The sequence below is a fragment of the Balaenoptera acutorostrata genome, chromosome 2 (genome assembly GCF_949987535.1).
Source record: "Balaenoptera acutorostrata chromosome 2, mBalAcu1.1, whole genome shotgun sequence".
Classification (NCBI taxonomy): domain Eukaryota; kingdom Metazoa; phylum Chordata; class Mammalia; order Artiodactyla; family Balaenopteridae; genus Balaenoptera; species Balaenoptera acutorostrata.
Window position 1 is genome coordinate 79,410,399 of NC_080065.1, and position 15,588 is coordinate 79,425,986.

At 38.7% G+C, this 15,588-nt stretch overlaps 1 protein-coding gene and 1 long non-coding RNA gene across 6 annotated transcripts in view; one reads left to right on the top strand and one right to left on the bottom strand.

Annotated features, from left to right (window-relative positions):
- Positions 1 to 6,720, bottom strand: part of FAM172A (family with sequence similarity 172 member A) — a 428,330-nt gene extending 421,610 nt beyond the window's left edge. For 3 of the 4 annotated variants that reach the window (XM_007197435.2, XM_007197433.2, XM_007197434.2), the window contains exon 1: positions 6,581 to 6,720. The gene's annotated coding sequence lies outside the window, so the exon portion shown is untranslated. The remainder of the gene's footprint in view (positions 1 to 6,580) is intronic. The other variant, XM_007197438.3, reaches the window with a different exon arrangement.
- The window catches only part of LOC103004878 (uncharacterized), a 90,130-nt gene continuing 81,262 nt past the window's right edge, over positions 6,721 to 15,588 (top strand). For both annotated transcript variants that reach the window (XR_009007064.1, XR_009007063.1), the window contains exons 1-2: positions 6,721 to 6,825; positions 11,542 to 11,642. This is a non-coding gene — a long non-coding RNA (uncharacterized LOC103004878). The remainder of the gene's footprint in view (positions 6,826 to 11,541; positions 11,643 to 15,588) is intronic.

A 15,588-nucleotide genomic window follows, 5' to 3' on the forward strand; every position in this document is an offset into this window, starting at 1 on the left:
TTCACTTGGCCCTGCTTTCAAATGCTAAAGCCACTCTTATCCCTAATCAGAGGAAGGAAGAAGCAGAGAAAGGAGATGTGAAGGGTTTTGGACAACTACACAGTTAGATGGCACAGTCAGCACAAGAGATAACGTCCACTTCTAAGCCAATTACAAGTTCAAAGGACTCCCAAAGCCCCGTCAGGCTTGTTAATTCACTAGGAAGACCCAAAGAAGTCACTGAAAACTGTTATACTCATGATTATAGTTTACCACAGGAAAATTAATACAGATTAACATCAGGGAAGGGAAAAAGCATATCGGACAAAGTTCAGGAGAGTAACAAACATAGAGCTGCTGATGTCCTCTCTCTGTGAAGTTATGGACATGTTGTTCTGTTGCTAACTATATGTCATAATATGCACGGACTATTGTCAACCTGGAAAGCTAACAGGAGACATGGTGTTCACAGTTTTATTGGGGCTCCATTACACAGGCATGGCTGAATGACTGCCCACATGGTTGGCCTCAGTTTCCAGGTCAACTGATACCAAGGGACCCAAAGCCCCTACCCTAAGTCATATAGTCTCTCTGGCTACGGGCAGCCCCTACCCTAAATCACACTGTTAGACGATGTGACCCAAAGCTCCAAGGAAAACAAAAATACTAGAGATTACCAACCATCCAGAAGCTGAGGGCAAAGGCCAGACCTCTTTTGGGGCAAGGTTAAATCCTTTACGATACAGGAGACAAGAGAAACCAGTCAATAGTTCCTATTGCCTAGAGGCAAGTCCAGGCCCCTTATCAAACTATCCAACATTCTCCTCACATCCTCTGCCCCTCCCCCCATGACTTGGTTCCTATCTCTTTCTCCAACTCCATCTCTCATTACAATCAAACTTTCTGCTCTAGTAGTTGCAAATTCCTTTTAGTGTTTTACAAATACCAGACTGCTGAGAGCTATTTCTTCTGTCTCGAAAGCCTTTCCACTTTATTTTTTTTAAATCTCTTAGATTTATCACTTTAAATTTATGTATTTATTTATGTATTTTTGGCTGTGTTGGGTCTTTGTTTCTGTGTGAGGGCTGTCTCTAGTTGCGACAAGCGGGGGCCACTCTTCATCGCAGCGTGCGGGCCTCTCACTATCGCGGCCTCTCTTGTGGCGGAGCACAGGCTCCAGACGCGCAGGCTCAGTAGTTGTGGCTCACGGGTCTAGTTGCTCCGTGGCATGTGGGATCTTCCCAGACCAGGGCTCGAACCCGTGCCCCCTGCATTGGCAGGCAGATTCTCAACCACTGCGCCACCAGGGAAGCCCATCCACTTTATTTTTAAATGACTCATCCTTAAGTTTTCAACTTAGGTATCATTTTCTCCACAAAGCCTTTCAATAACCCCAGGTAAGGCATTGTGCCTCTCCCATACCATCCTATACATACTTCTATCATAATACAAAAAATTTTGCTGAAGTCTTGTCTTTATAGCAGACACCCCAACCAGCACATAAGATCCTCAAGTATGGGGTCCAGACTGCCTTATGACTAGGTATCCATCTTTTACTGATTCAGGTAACTGAGACCCTGCCTAACTATTGTCCTGTTTTCCTTGCCTCATATTTCAGTTCATGTAGATCTTGGGCCCTTCCCTGTTCCTTTATCCCTCCCTTCTCCCCATCTCTTTCGAGACCAGTGCCCAATCCCCATTCAGCTAACACTTGTTGACAAACCCCCTTTCTTTTCTGCCAATACTTCTTTTACCTCCTGATCTGATCCTTCCTCTCCTCTCTGCCACCCAACCAATTCCTGGATATTACCATTTAAGATAAGTACTCCAACTACATTAAAGGGTATTAAACCAAATGGACCAAGATGATTGATTAATTCCCAAACTACTTGAGTTAGTAACAGAGTCATTTCCATAGTATAGACAAAAACGATGATATCAAGAAGAATGGGGTAATTCAAATCAAGAGAGCATCTCACCTATCAATTAATCAAACTTTTCAACTTCTTAAACTGCATCACCTCGAGTTATAATCTTGGTCACAATTCTGGCTTGTTCCATGTTCTAAACAAAGCACACAAAACTAAGCTATGCTTTGTAAATGAAAAGGGTATCACACTCCTTCATTACCTTGGATATTAACTCCAAATTGTTTTTTAAATAGAGATCCTGTGTCTGTTGAGCCACATACAGTATCTTTCATGTTGCTTTCTTATACCTATCACAGATAATGGCAATGTGATTAGCAGGGGATAGGAATAGTAGCCACATCCCACAGCCATTGGCAGTTACAATGTTGGGTATTAGTTGCTATCATTCCCTTAATTAGCTACTAAAGGGCCTTACAAGGCCCAAATCCACAATCTTAGTCTTATTAGCACCTCTCTAACCTCTGAGCAAATCAACCCTAAGTATATTATCAACCTAGACCACGCTTAAAATATTCAATCTGCTATAAAGAAATGGAAACAAACACACAATAAATGCTTTGCTTCAATGATCTGTCTTCACAGTGATGTTTTTCCCTACAGTAAAAATTATCTCTGTTATCTATACTGCAGTATCTATATTGCAAAAATGAACTGTTCTCAAAAAAAAGGAGACAAGAATACAATATCAGAGAAAGCAGCACAGCACTGTTACCTCTAAATTATCTTTAACTTAGCTGTAAAATGTTAAGCAAGTCAGTCATCTGCTACCTCATCTGTAGCAAATTAATCAATTTTAATTTGTCAAAGAGTGATAAGCAAAAATGTGGTACAATTTTTCATTCATTACTTTAAATCAAAGCAAAGTAATCAACTTAAATAAGCTTTATAACTGAAACAGTTAGGTAAATGCAGTACCCAAAGAGTATTTAATAAACAATAGGGTACAAAACATTCAATAGTTTAAAAAAAAAAAAAGATGTGTTACCTTGCACTAATGGGTCATCAGCCATTCTGAATAAAAAAATCCTTCCTCTCTTCAACAGATAATGTAAAAAATTTTTTCTTAACAATGCTGAACATTGTTAAATTACACATTACTCATTAAATTACTCAAACCTCATTACTCTATGGTTGGAAATGATGTGATACATGGTCTGAACAACTTAGTTTACTTCTGTAGGACTGTATACACTGCACACCCTCCAAATACTAACTGCTGAACCAGATGAACCGACATATGTTACTTGGTATACAGTAGGTCTTACTGAATCACTTAAGGCCAGGTGGCTGACTTCAGAACCACATGCTGAGATACAGCCGGTGATTTGCACTTTCACCCTGTCCCCCATCCCATTCCAATCTGTACAGCTATATTACTCTGTCACTTTGTTGCCAGGTCCCCCTCTTCTGCTGTCAGTTCTGGTGCTTACGGTCCATTACTGTTACTGATCTCCTTTGCCATTCTCCATCTAGCTACATCCAACTGCTAACACTTCTTTTTCTGTTTCTTCATCATTTTTCTCTCTTTTCCTGCTCTTCTCAGCTACCAGAAAAAAAGAGATCTACTTCACAGCCACAGTCAGCCAAATGACACACTCCTTTCCTTCTAAATAAAAAGAAAAAAGAATCAAAGCAGGTGGGGATGATCTTTGGCTTTTCAGAACTCTTTTCATCACAGTCTGATACCCAGAGGTTCATTCATTGTTAGAAAAGATGCTTTATGGTTTCTTTTACTTCTAAGTTTGGAGTTACTGCAGATACTTGGTCTATAGACAATTTAAGTTTTTACAACTACAGTATTTTAGGGTTAAAAAAGTAACAGAAGACAAGGTGGCTGCTTTCTCAACCCTTAAAAAATTTACTCAAAAAAACCTGCAAAATTTTCTATTAAGATCAGACCTTAAGGGGAGTTCCTTGGTGGTCTAGTGGTTAGGATTCTGGGCTTCCACTGCCATGGCCCGGGTTCAACCCCTGGGAACTGAGATCCCACAAGCCATGTGGCACGGCCAAAAAAAAAAAAAAAAAAAAAATTAGATCTTAAATGAATAGTGCTCCAAAGAAGATATACATATGGCCAAAAAGCATATGAAAAGATGCTTAATATCACCAACCAGTAGGGAAGTCAAAACCACTGAGATACTACTTCACACCCATTAGGATGGCTATTATTAAAAAAAAAAAAAAAATAAGAGAGAAAATGTGCTTGGTGAGGACGTGGAGAAGTGTTGGTGACGATGCAGAGAAAATGGAGCCTCCATGCATTGCCAGTAGGAATGTAAAATAGTGTAGCCATTGTTGTTAATAATATGTCAATACTTAAAAAAATAAACATAGAATTAACACATGATCCAGCACTTCCACTTCTGGGTATATAACCAAAAGAAATTAAAGCAGAAGACTCAAACAGATATCTGCACACTCATGTTCATAGCAGCATTATTCAAAATAGCCCAAAGGTGGAAGCAACCCCAGCATTCACAGACAAATGAATGGATAAACAAATTGTAGTCTATATATACAATGGAATATTATTCAGTCTTAAAAAGGAAGAACATTTTAACATATGCTACAACATACATGAACCTTGAAGACACTATGCTAAGCAAAATAAGCCAGTGACAAAAGGACAAATGTCGTTATGATTCCACTTATATGAGGTATCTAGAGCAGAAACAGAAAATTCATAGAGAAAGTAGACTAGTGGTCGCCCAGTGCTGAGGAGAGAGGGGAATGGGGAGTTAATGTTTAATGGGTACGGAGTTTCAGTTGGGAAAGATGAGAAGATCTGGAAATGGATGGTAGTGACAGCTGCATAACAATGTGAATGTACTTAATTCCACTGAAACGTACACTTAAAAATGGTTAAAATGACTAATTTTGTTATGTATATTTTACCACAATTTTAAAAAAAAGGAATGAAAAGTAAAGTTGACATAAGTTAGCTTATTTCACTTGCTACTTAGTTATCCACGGGCACTGTACAAACCCAATCTGACCCTAAAACAGACAGCTCAAGTTATGTTCAACTGAGTAAACAGTGCTTAATTTTGTTTGCACTAATGAAAAGCTTGGAAACATCTCTACATATCTGAAGACATCAGATTATCCTCAGAGGTCTGCCTAGGAAAGCTGAGAAAAACAGGCTGTCAATAAAAAAGATCTCTCAGGCTCACACAAAACACTGAGTAAATATTCTTGAGATTTTTAAACACTGACGCCTCCATGCCTATATCCTTGCTATTCCAAGATATACCAAATACATTCCTGCCTCAGGGCCTTTTCCTAGCCTAAAACACATACCCACATACCTGCAGAGCTCACTCTCTGATTTCATTCAGATCTCTACTCAAAAGTCCTCTTGTCAGAGAGGCAGGTTTTGACCACCCTATTTAAAACAGCATCCGCCATCATTCTCTCTCCCCTCAACGTGCTTTATTTTTCTTCATAGCCCTTATCACTACCTGATATATCTACTTCTAACTGTCCTCTATCCGCTACAGTGTAAATTTCAGAACAAAGACCGCCCATTTTGTTCACTATTGGAAGCCCAGCAACTATAATACCACCTGGCACGCTGAAGATGGCCCATAAATACCTGTTAATGGAATGAGTGGGTGCATGGTTACGGTTTCAGAGGTCATGCTGCCCTCTTGGCGTTGGTGCTATTCCACCATTTACAAGCTTCACAACAGCCACTGCTTCTAAGCCATCCAGAGCATTCCCGGTTTAGGCTTAAGTGGAAGGAACACTTAAAGAGTCAGATAGAAGCCTGGTACCAGTATGTCAAAAAACTGCTCCCTGGCTTATTTTCTAAATACATCAAATGAATACAGTATATCTGTCCCTCACGATGAGGGATAAAAAACAAGCACGAAGAATACACCTCTAACACCGCTTTAAGACAAAAAGATACCGTGGATTGCATCACATTTCACCTGTTTTGATAAACGGTACAAGGCACTCGCTAGCCTGAAAACCAAAGGATTTTCCCTCTGCAACTTTTCAGAGGATTTGGGGAAACAGACAAAGGCAACAAGACTGTCAATAAATATAGCCAGACATTAAGTAACCAATTACTTGGCATAACAAATACACACTCTGGAGCACTAGAAGGATATGTTAAATCTCTGGATGAGGGAAAGAGAAGACTGCCTCCAAAATATACCTAACTTTATTTCAGAGTCAAAAGTATTCAATTAAGAATTCATCCCAGTGAAATGTCCCACCAGCGCCCATGCATGTTACAAGTTTGGGGAGCATTTTATAACTGCACTTTAATCTTCTGTCTACAGCGAATGTCTTCTGGTAAAGCTTTGGCAGGTGATGATCATTTTCGTAGAAAAATCTTCAACCAGAGAGCCACCAAACCTCCCCACCTGAGAAAGCTTAGAAAGGCCCATTACGCTACAGTCTCCAGGCTCCCAGAACCCCAAACGTCCAAGAGTAAGGCGACTCATCCAGGGAACACACGTGTCCTGCCCCGCCTCGGAAGTGGAAATGGCAGGTGTAAGCTGCCCATCAGCGGGGTCCTGGACACAGGGCAGAAGTGTCCGCAGGAAACGCGGCGCCAGCGACCCCCGCCCGAGACGAACCAAGGCCAGCCTCTTCCTCTGATTCCGGCCCAGGCCTGCCCCCCCCGGAGCTCACAACCCGGCAAACGCAGGCCCTACCTGAGCTCTGCCCCCAGCTACAGGGCTGTGGGGGGAGGCGGGAGGAGGCGTGGCCTTCCAGCTCGCCAGCCGAACTCCCTCGTGCGGTTGTTACGACTTTCCCTCTCCGGATCCGCGCCCCGAACAAGTTCCAGTTGCACTTCCGGGGTCCGCAGGAGACTGAAACGTCATTGCGCACACGGCGGCGGCGGCCGCGACAAGCCGGAAGGAGGCGGGGCGTGGTCGCTGGGTTGGTGCTTGTGGCGGTAGGTGGGCAGGGAGAGAGAGGCGTGCGGGAGGGAAGGATTATCCTGTTATATCCCTGTGGGCTCTCTTCGCCTTTCCTTCGCCCTTTCTTCTGAAGTAAGGGACACCTCTTCCTGGGTAACTTCAGAGTATGGGGCCACCGTGAAGCCTCGTTCTCCAAGCGGAGTTTAAAAACTGTTGGGAGAGTGCCCATGCCACTAATTGCCCATTCTCCCACATATGCTTTATCCCGCTTCACCTGGTCCCTTCAACGCCAGAAAAGACAGGGGGTGGAAAAGTCTAGATTTAGAAGATTAAATTTACCTGTAAATTATGACTTACGTGAAGTAGGTACTCATTTTCTTATCTCCTGACTGCTAACAGGATAGATTGGAAACAGCTGTGTAAAGCTAGGATCGCATCACTAACAGTGGGTTGGATCTAAACTCAGCCTTTACGGTAAAAATCCCTGAGAGTAAAATCTACTCATGAAAATACCCTGAGTGGCCCACAAAGTGCAGGATACGTGATGTTAAGTATAAACTCTAGGTCTTTAATTCTTATGCACACTTGAATGTGCGACCTCTTAGCTAGTTTATATGTTTTCATGAAAGGGGAGTTTGTAGATATCTGGGCATTTAAACAATCCTGATAAATCCGAGGGGCAACACTTTGTTTTCAACTTGCTTAACCATTCACCAGCATTTGACACAGTTCATCACATCCTCCTTTTTGAAACTTGAAACGCTTTCTTCATTTGACTTTTGTGAACTCACAGAGCTCTTTTGATTCTTCTTTGCTAGACTCTGCCTCATTTCTTAGTGTGTCCCAGCTCTCTTGCCCTCTTTAGCCACCTTTATTCCCCAGGTAATCTCATTCTTTCCTTCACTGTCTTTTATATAGCATCACTATGCTGATGGCTTCCAAATATCCATTTACAGCCATGATTTCTTTGATTTCTATGCTAACGTATCTAACTCCTTAGTCAACATATCTACTAGGATATTTAACATGCATTTCAAACTATTTTCTGTCTCCAAAACCTGTTTCCCTCTTCCTGTTGCATATCTTTACATCTCAGTAAATGGCATATTGATTCTTAGAATTGTTCAGGTCATAGTTTGATTCTTCTTTCTCTCAAGTTTCACATCCAGTCAGTCCCTCAGCGAAATCTATCAGCTCTTTTCAAAAGGTATCCTAAATCTAACCAATTCTCACCACCTCTACAACTACTATGCTAGTCCTCACTGGATGCTCTAATTGTTTCTTAATTGTTCTACATGCTTCTGTTCTTACTTCTCTACAATCTAGTCTCCACTTGTAATAGATGAATTGCCAGAAGCTCTCTGTGGACTACTTTAGGCATTAAAACTCATGGACTAATTTGAGAATTAAAACTCCAAGTGGTTCCATTGCTTGGGGGGGGGGGCACACTTTTGTGACTGCTACCTCCAGGAGACCTACCAGCTTCTCACTTTGAAAATCAGATAAAAATTCTCTTTTGACAGTGAGAGAAGAAAAGTGAGCATTTTGAAATATACCCAGAGCTCTCTATTTTCCTTAATAAAATCTGCCTTTAAGGGAAACTATTTTACCAGAGCCTAACCAACTGGGGGGTTACCAACCTAGTGGAATGAAAATACTCAACTCCAGACCACTCTAGCCTTTGAAGTGGAAGGAAAGTGAACAACATGCAGAAACAAGGGGACAGTAAGCAGAGAGATGAAACCATTGAGAAGGAATCAAAAGGACATGCTGGAAATCCAAAACACGGGAACTGAAATGAAAAACACCTTTCGTAGGCACATAAGTAGACTGGACACAACCAAGGAAGGAATCTAGATTGAGGATATGTCAATAGAAACTTCCAAAACTGAAAAGAAAAAAGAATGAAAAAGATGAAACAGAGAATATCCAAGAAAAGTGGGAAAATTACAAAAAGTTTAGCATATGCATAATGGGAATGCTAGAAGGAGAAGAGAGAAAAGGAACAAAGGAACTATTTGAAGTAAGGACAGAATTTTCCAAAATTAATGACAGATTAAAACCCACAGATCCAGGAAGCTTAGAGGACTCTAAACTGGATAAATACTAAAAAAATTACACTTGGGCATATATAATCAAACAGCAGAAAATGAAAGGCTATGAGAAAATCTTGAAAGAGGTCAGAGGGGAGAAAACAACCAATGTTGCCTACAGAGAAAAAATAAGATACGAATTACATTGAACTTTTCTTCAGAAACTATGCAAAAAGAAAATGGAATGATATATTTAAAGTCTTTAAGACCTAGAATTTGATATCCAGTGAAATTATCCTTAGAAAATAGAGGAAAAATAGTCTTTCTCAGACAAACAAAAATTGAGGGAAATTGTCACCAGTGGACTTGCCCTGCAAGAAATGTTAAAAAGAAGTTCTTCAAAGAGATAGAAATGTTATACATCAGAAATTTGGATCTACATGAAGAAAGAGTTTTTGAGAAGGAATAAATGAAGGTAAAATATTTTTTTAAACTTTTCTTAATTGATGTAACAGATAACACTGTTCAAAATAATACCAACATTGTGTTCTTTGATTATAGCTTATGGGTAAGTGAGATGAATGAGAGCAGTGTTATAAAGGACAGGAGGGAGAAATTGAAAATACTTTGTACTTTCACTACCCATGAAGCATTATAGTGTTATTTGAAAGTGGACTTAGGTAAGTTGTAAATGTATATTGCAAATTCTAAGGCAACCATTTTAGAACATCCAAAAAAAAAAGTTTTAATTGGTGTCTTAAGAGAGGATGGAAACTGGAATCATATAAAATGTTCAATTAAAATCAGAGAAGGCAAAAAAAGTGTGGAAGACCAAAAAAAAAAAAAAGAAGAAGAAAGAATGAATGAAGAGAAGCAACGAATAGAAAACATTTAAAGTGATTTAGATCATATTGGAATTTTAAATAACTAAGATTGAGACATTCCAAAATTATCCTAATGTAAACAGAAAAGCCATAATGCATGCCTAGCTTATAATCTAGGGGTAGGGAAAAAGATCTGACAAAGAGGGTTTAGATTGTAGTATTACAAGAAAAAGTAGGATTTCTGCTTATTTCCCCCACCCCCAAGCACTACATATTCGATATATGTCATATTATGACATATATATGTGTGTGTATGTATAGATATATATAAATAAGAGAAACTATGAATTTTAAAACATTATGTCAATTATGTAAAAATCATGTTTTCAAGCTTGAAATGGTACTTCCTCATTGGAATATTAGGACTAATTCTTCACTCTCTTCTTGGTACTTTTATGAACTTTGCCTTCCAGTTTATATCTCAATTCTCAACTCTTTTATTCCTAGTTCTCCACAATTACTTCTTTAAGCACAAAATTTACTCTTAACTCTTCTTCGTTCTAATCCTCTTATACACTGATGTCTGTATTGTGGGCAACCTGATTATTCCCAAATACCCTCAGAAACTTATTCCACCTCCCAATATTCACTGGAACTTGATATATTTAATGTTGAATATGGTCAGTGGGCTTTTAAGATATATTCCCGCATCCTTATAATGAGCTTTCTTTCTTACACATACACACACACACACACACACACACACACACACACACACACACTACATTCCTGTAGTAAATCTGAGCTGTGAGTACAACTATATGATGAGTTGTGTGAGTTCTCCTAAGAGAGAGAGAAAAGACAAGTAATAGAGACTGATCCCAAGCTAACTCATTGTTGGAATCATTAGGACTTAAAGAGCTATAATTATATAACTATACTTAATGACTTAAAGGAAAATACTCACATTGAATGAAAATACAGGAATTCTTAGCAGAGACGTAAAATTTATAATAAAGAACCAAATGGAAATTCTATTACAAAACAACAAAATATCTGAAATTTTTAAAAATTCACTTGATGGGCTTAACAGCATAATGGAGATTGTGAAGATAGAGTCAGTGAACTTGGACATACATAACACAAAAATAGCATACCTATGCACAAGAAAGTCAAACTTCTGTGAACCAACAATAAAGAGAAAATCTTAAAAGCCGCAGGAATAAAATGACACATTCATATAGGAGAACAGTGATCCAAATGATCAGAACTTGGGTCTTCTCATCAAAAACAGTGGAAGCCAGAAGAGAGTGGATCGTTTTTGAAGTGCTGAAAGAAAAAACAGTCAATCCAGAATTCTGTATCTAGTGAAATATCCTTCAAGAGTGGTGAAATAAAAAGTTTTAGGTAAAAGACTTTATCACAAGCAGATCTGCACTACAAGAAATGCTAAAGGAAGGGAAATAAAATCAAATGGCAATTCAAATCTTCAGGAAGAAAGAGCATTAAAAGTAGCAAATATCTCAGTAAATATACGTTTTACCTCTTAATTTCATTAAAATACATATAACTGTTTAAAACAAAAATTATAACATTGTCTAGTAAGGCTTATTATATCTTTTGATATAGTACATATGAAAGCTAGCTATACCATAAAGGGCAGGGTGGGGTAAGTAGTGAATGTACCTTTATACTCTATAGAAGGTTAAAGATATATGTTTTAACACTTAGAATAACCACTAAAAGAAATGCAAAGAAATGTAAAAAGCCAATAGATAAATTTAAATGTATAAGAATATTCACAGCAGTTTATTTACAATAGCCCCAAACTATAAATAATCCAGGTGTCTATCAGATAATGACATAAACAAATTTTTGTATATTCATGCAATAGGCTACTAAACAATGGAAAGGAACAAGCCACTAATACCTGGAACAACATGAATGAACCTCAAAACATTAAGCTGAGTGAAAGAAGCCTTGCACACAAAAAAGGTATGCAGTGTTATAATTCCATTCATATGAAATTCTAGAACAGGCAAAACTAACCTATGGTGGAAAAACTAGATCAAAATCACTAAGTTTGGAAGATACCTGGCTTGTTCAAACAGTTCTAAGGAGGCCAAAGTGGCTGGAAAGAAGAAAACAAGAGTAGTAGAAGAGGAAAGAGGGATGTGTGAATGAGGGATCATGTAGGCTATTGTTAAGACTTTTTACTCTGAATGAAAAGGGGAGTCACTGTAAGTAGAGGCAAGACACTATCTGATTTTAAAAGGGTCTCTATGGCTGCTTTAAGAATTGACTATAAGGGGTCAATATAGAACTAGGTAGACAGTTTGGGAGACTGTTTTGTTCATCTAGATGAACAGTGATGGTGGCTTGGACTCAATAAGTTTTAGCTCTTAATGTTATTTAAATTCAAGATAGGTTTTTCATCATTGAATTTTTAAAAATATTCAGATATATTTAATTTTCAAGAAATATTTCTTATTTTCTGATTGCTTATTTTACATAGTAGTATGTCCTTTTATGTTTACAATATCATCTGAAAATTCTTTTCTTCTGTTTCCTCAACCATCTCTCTTTCCTCTAAGGTTGGTTATTCTGTTTATTGTCATCCTTGTCTTTGATTTTCTGCGAATATCTGGTGATCCCTGATTTTCTGTTTAGGTCTTTGTAAAATGGGTTATGTTGATTACTTTAGAGGTAACTAGAATGTTTTTCCTTCCAATATTTTATCATGAATATATACAAACATAAAGAAAGTTAAAATAATAGTACAGTGGACACGTGTCCCCACTACCTAGACCCTCCTGTTAACATTTTATTATACTGTACTAGCTTTGTCACATAACTGTTTACATATTCATCTTCTATTGAGCCATTGATTTATCTTTTTTTTAAAAAAAGCATTTCAAAGTAAATCATGGCATCAATTTTTCCTGTAGTTGTGTAAGTGGAGGTTTTCTAAACAGGAGGGAAAAATGAGTCTCTCAGTCAGTAGATAGGGCTTTTCCTAGTCACAATTACCTTAAGGATATAAGGGTGGAAAATAGAAAGGTAAGCTGAAGTCTCTCACAGTTATTAAACTAAGAAGGGTTTTATTCTTGTGGAGGAGAATTTCCCTCCTGGTCCGTCTTTCTGTCTCCCTCCCCGCAACCCCCAGTCAATTTTGTATCTTTTTCAGAGGAACAGTGTAACCTCAAGCCTTGCTATGTGATATTTTTCTGCTATATCATTTATTTGTTAAGATGTTAAGATTTAGCTGTTTGTGATTTTTAAAACCCAAATAACAGCAGTTTAAGCAAGATAGAAGTTTATTTCTCACACACATAAGTGTAGGTACCCCAGGACTAGTTTTCCAATCATCAGTGACCCAGGTTTCTACATTTTTGTGGTTCTGTCGAGCTCAATATGTGCCATCTACAACTGATGAAAGTGGCTGCTCTAACTCTGGACATTATGCTCACCTTCCAGCCAGAAGGAAGAGTCCTTTAAGAATTTCCCAGCCAGAAGCTGCTCACACCATTTTTGTTTATATCTTATATGTCAGTACTTAGACATACAGTCACACATAACTACTAATGACAGATTGAAATTATAATGGAGTAATCACAGTTTGGGCACACAAAATGGAGTCAGGTGGCCATTGAGGATATGGTCTCTGGTCTCTGCATCACTGAGAGCTGGAACTTTCTTTGAAATGTTCCAGGCCCAAGGACACCACCAGCCATATTCAGAACAACACTTGCCAGCTGCAACCTTATCGTCTCAAGGTCTCCCTTTGTAACTGTGCAACCATTTCAGACCCCAACCAATCCATGCTTACCAAGCACCCTCACTTCTTGCCAGCTCTAATTATAATTCTTGAAAAACAACTCACATAATTAACTGTGGCCTTGCAACTTTTTGCCTTTATAAGCCTCTCCCATTTTGTAGTCTGGTAGAACACAATTCAAGTGTTTGTTGAATCTGTGTCTCCCAGGCTGCAGTCTTTATTTCAATCAGGTCTCCATTTCTGAATCTTTGGTTAACACTACCTGCTACTAAGTACTAGGAAATGTGATGTTGATTCAAGGTGACCATGGGCTTCACAAGACAAAAGGGAGAATGGATGTTGCAGGTACAGCTAGCAGTCTTTGTTTTAGACCTCAACATCCATATTATTTCCAGGAAGACATTTCCCAGGCAGATCGCTCACTTTCTATAGGAAGCCATTCTCAGCATGTTAGCCTGAGGCAAAAGATTCCAGCCAAACTGTATCAGAGCCCAAGTTAGTTGTGTCTGTTCAGCTGACCCATCTTGAACCAGCGCTTCCCTCAGTGCTTTTCAAAGTGCTGTGGAATTACTTTAGGGATATTATGAGAAAGCCAATAGATACTGTCTAAATAACCTTCTTAACCTTCATATCTCTTTTATATTTTGGGTTTCCTGGAATAAGAATTCTTTGGAAGAAAACATTACTCTGTGGAAGTTTGAAAGCCGTTATCAGTATTCTCTGCCGATAGCAAAGGCTCTTTAGTTGGCAACTATCAGAGCAAATTCTGTCTCTCCACTCTGTGGTCCTAGGCCCACTGTAGCCACCAGGGAACAGTTCAACTGAAATGACCCATCAACTCCATTCCTGTTGTTATTCTTAAAACTTCCTGGCACAGCATCAGAAACCTGTATGAAGGAAAAGCTTCTTCAGCCCCTCTCTATTTGGCTTCAAGGTAACCAATTCAGCTTGTAGATTTTATTGCCTAAGGTGAAACATCCTGAGCCTGTGTACCTCTTAACTGTACCAATGCTTACCAGGTTAGAGCTAAAAACAGTATACAGCACAACACAATTCATATGTGCGGTAACTTTATTTTCTATAAATTATCTCATCTTGTTCTATAGCTCTTAATTTCGCTAAGGTAAATTTTACCAGGTAAAGTTAACCTTTTCCAATTAAAAATTTTTCTCTGCTAAATGTTTACTCAATCCAATGAATAAACTTTCCATGAGGAATATAAATCATCTGACAGTTGGCCCCCTTTGTACGTCTTAATTCTTGAGATTAGTGTTGGGTGTAGGGGAAACTTATGTGTCCTTATGGATGTGGGGCAAGAAGCCTCTGTCCCTGTGCTGGGTTCTTGTTAGAACCCAAAGGACATTGAGGTTAAAAAAAAAAAGTCATTGAGGTGACTTTTCTCCTCTCCTGTTATTGGGATTCCTACAGTAGGGTACATTGAGGTATGGGCTGGTCTGTCTCATCTGGTATTTTGGCCATTGTCTTAGTGTTCCTCACTACTCTCCAGCAGCACGGCCATTTGCCTCTAGTTATGAGGGACCTTCAATCTGTGGTCTTTGTCTCATGACACCAATCCTGGGACTGAAAAACTCATAGATGGAATGTTTCTAACAATACATTTCAATTGTATTCAAGGTGCATTATGGTTCTTAAAAAGATTAATTCTTTAAGAATATTAAATATTGCCCACTACTACTCATATCAAACAGTATCAACAAAAGATCGTAAATTCCAAGCATGAGAAAATTTGTTTGCCAAAATAGAGAACTTATATTTTTGCCAAAAAAACGTATATATTTGCCAAAAAAGAGAACTTTTCTCTTTTTTCTAGGAGAAAACAGGGGAATAACCTCATGTTCTTGGGAAAGGGAAAAATTTCTTAAACAGGGTGGAAAAAAAATATGAACCATAAAAGAAAAGATTGGTAAGTTAGACCACACAAAAAAATTGCCTTTCCTAGTGTGGAAACACTGCCTTATGTGCAGAGCAAAGGTGATCCGGGCTCAGTATTTTCAATGCACCACACCTAAGATAGATAGAGCCTTCATTCCATTAGTTGGGGGGTGGGGTGCTGGAGGAGTCCTCATCTCTTGTTTTACTTGCCAAGGACTCAGCCTCTGCACCAGGTAGTTGACGATGGGATGAAAAACATTGAATGTTGTT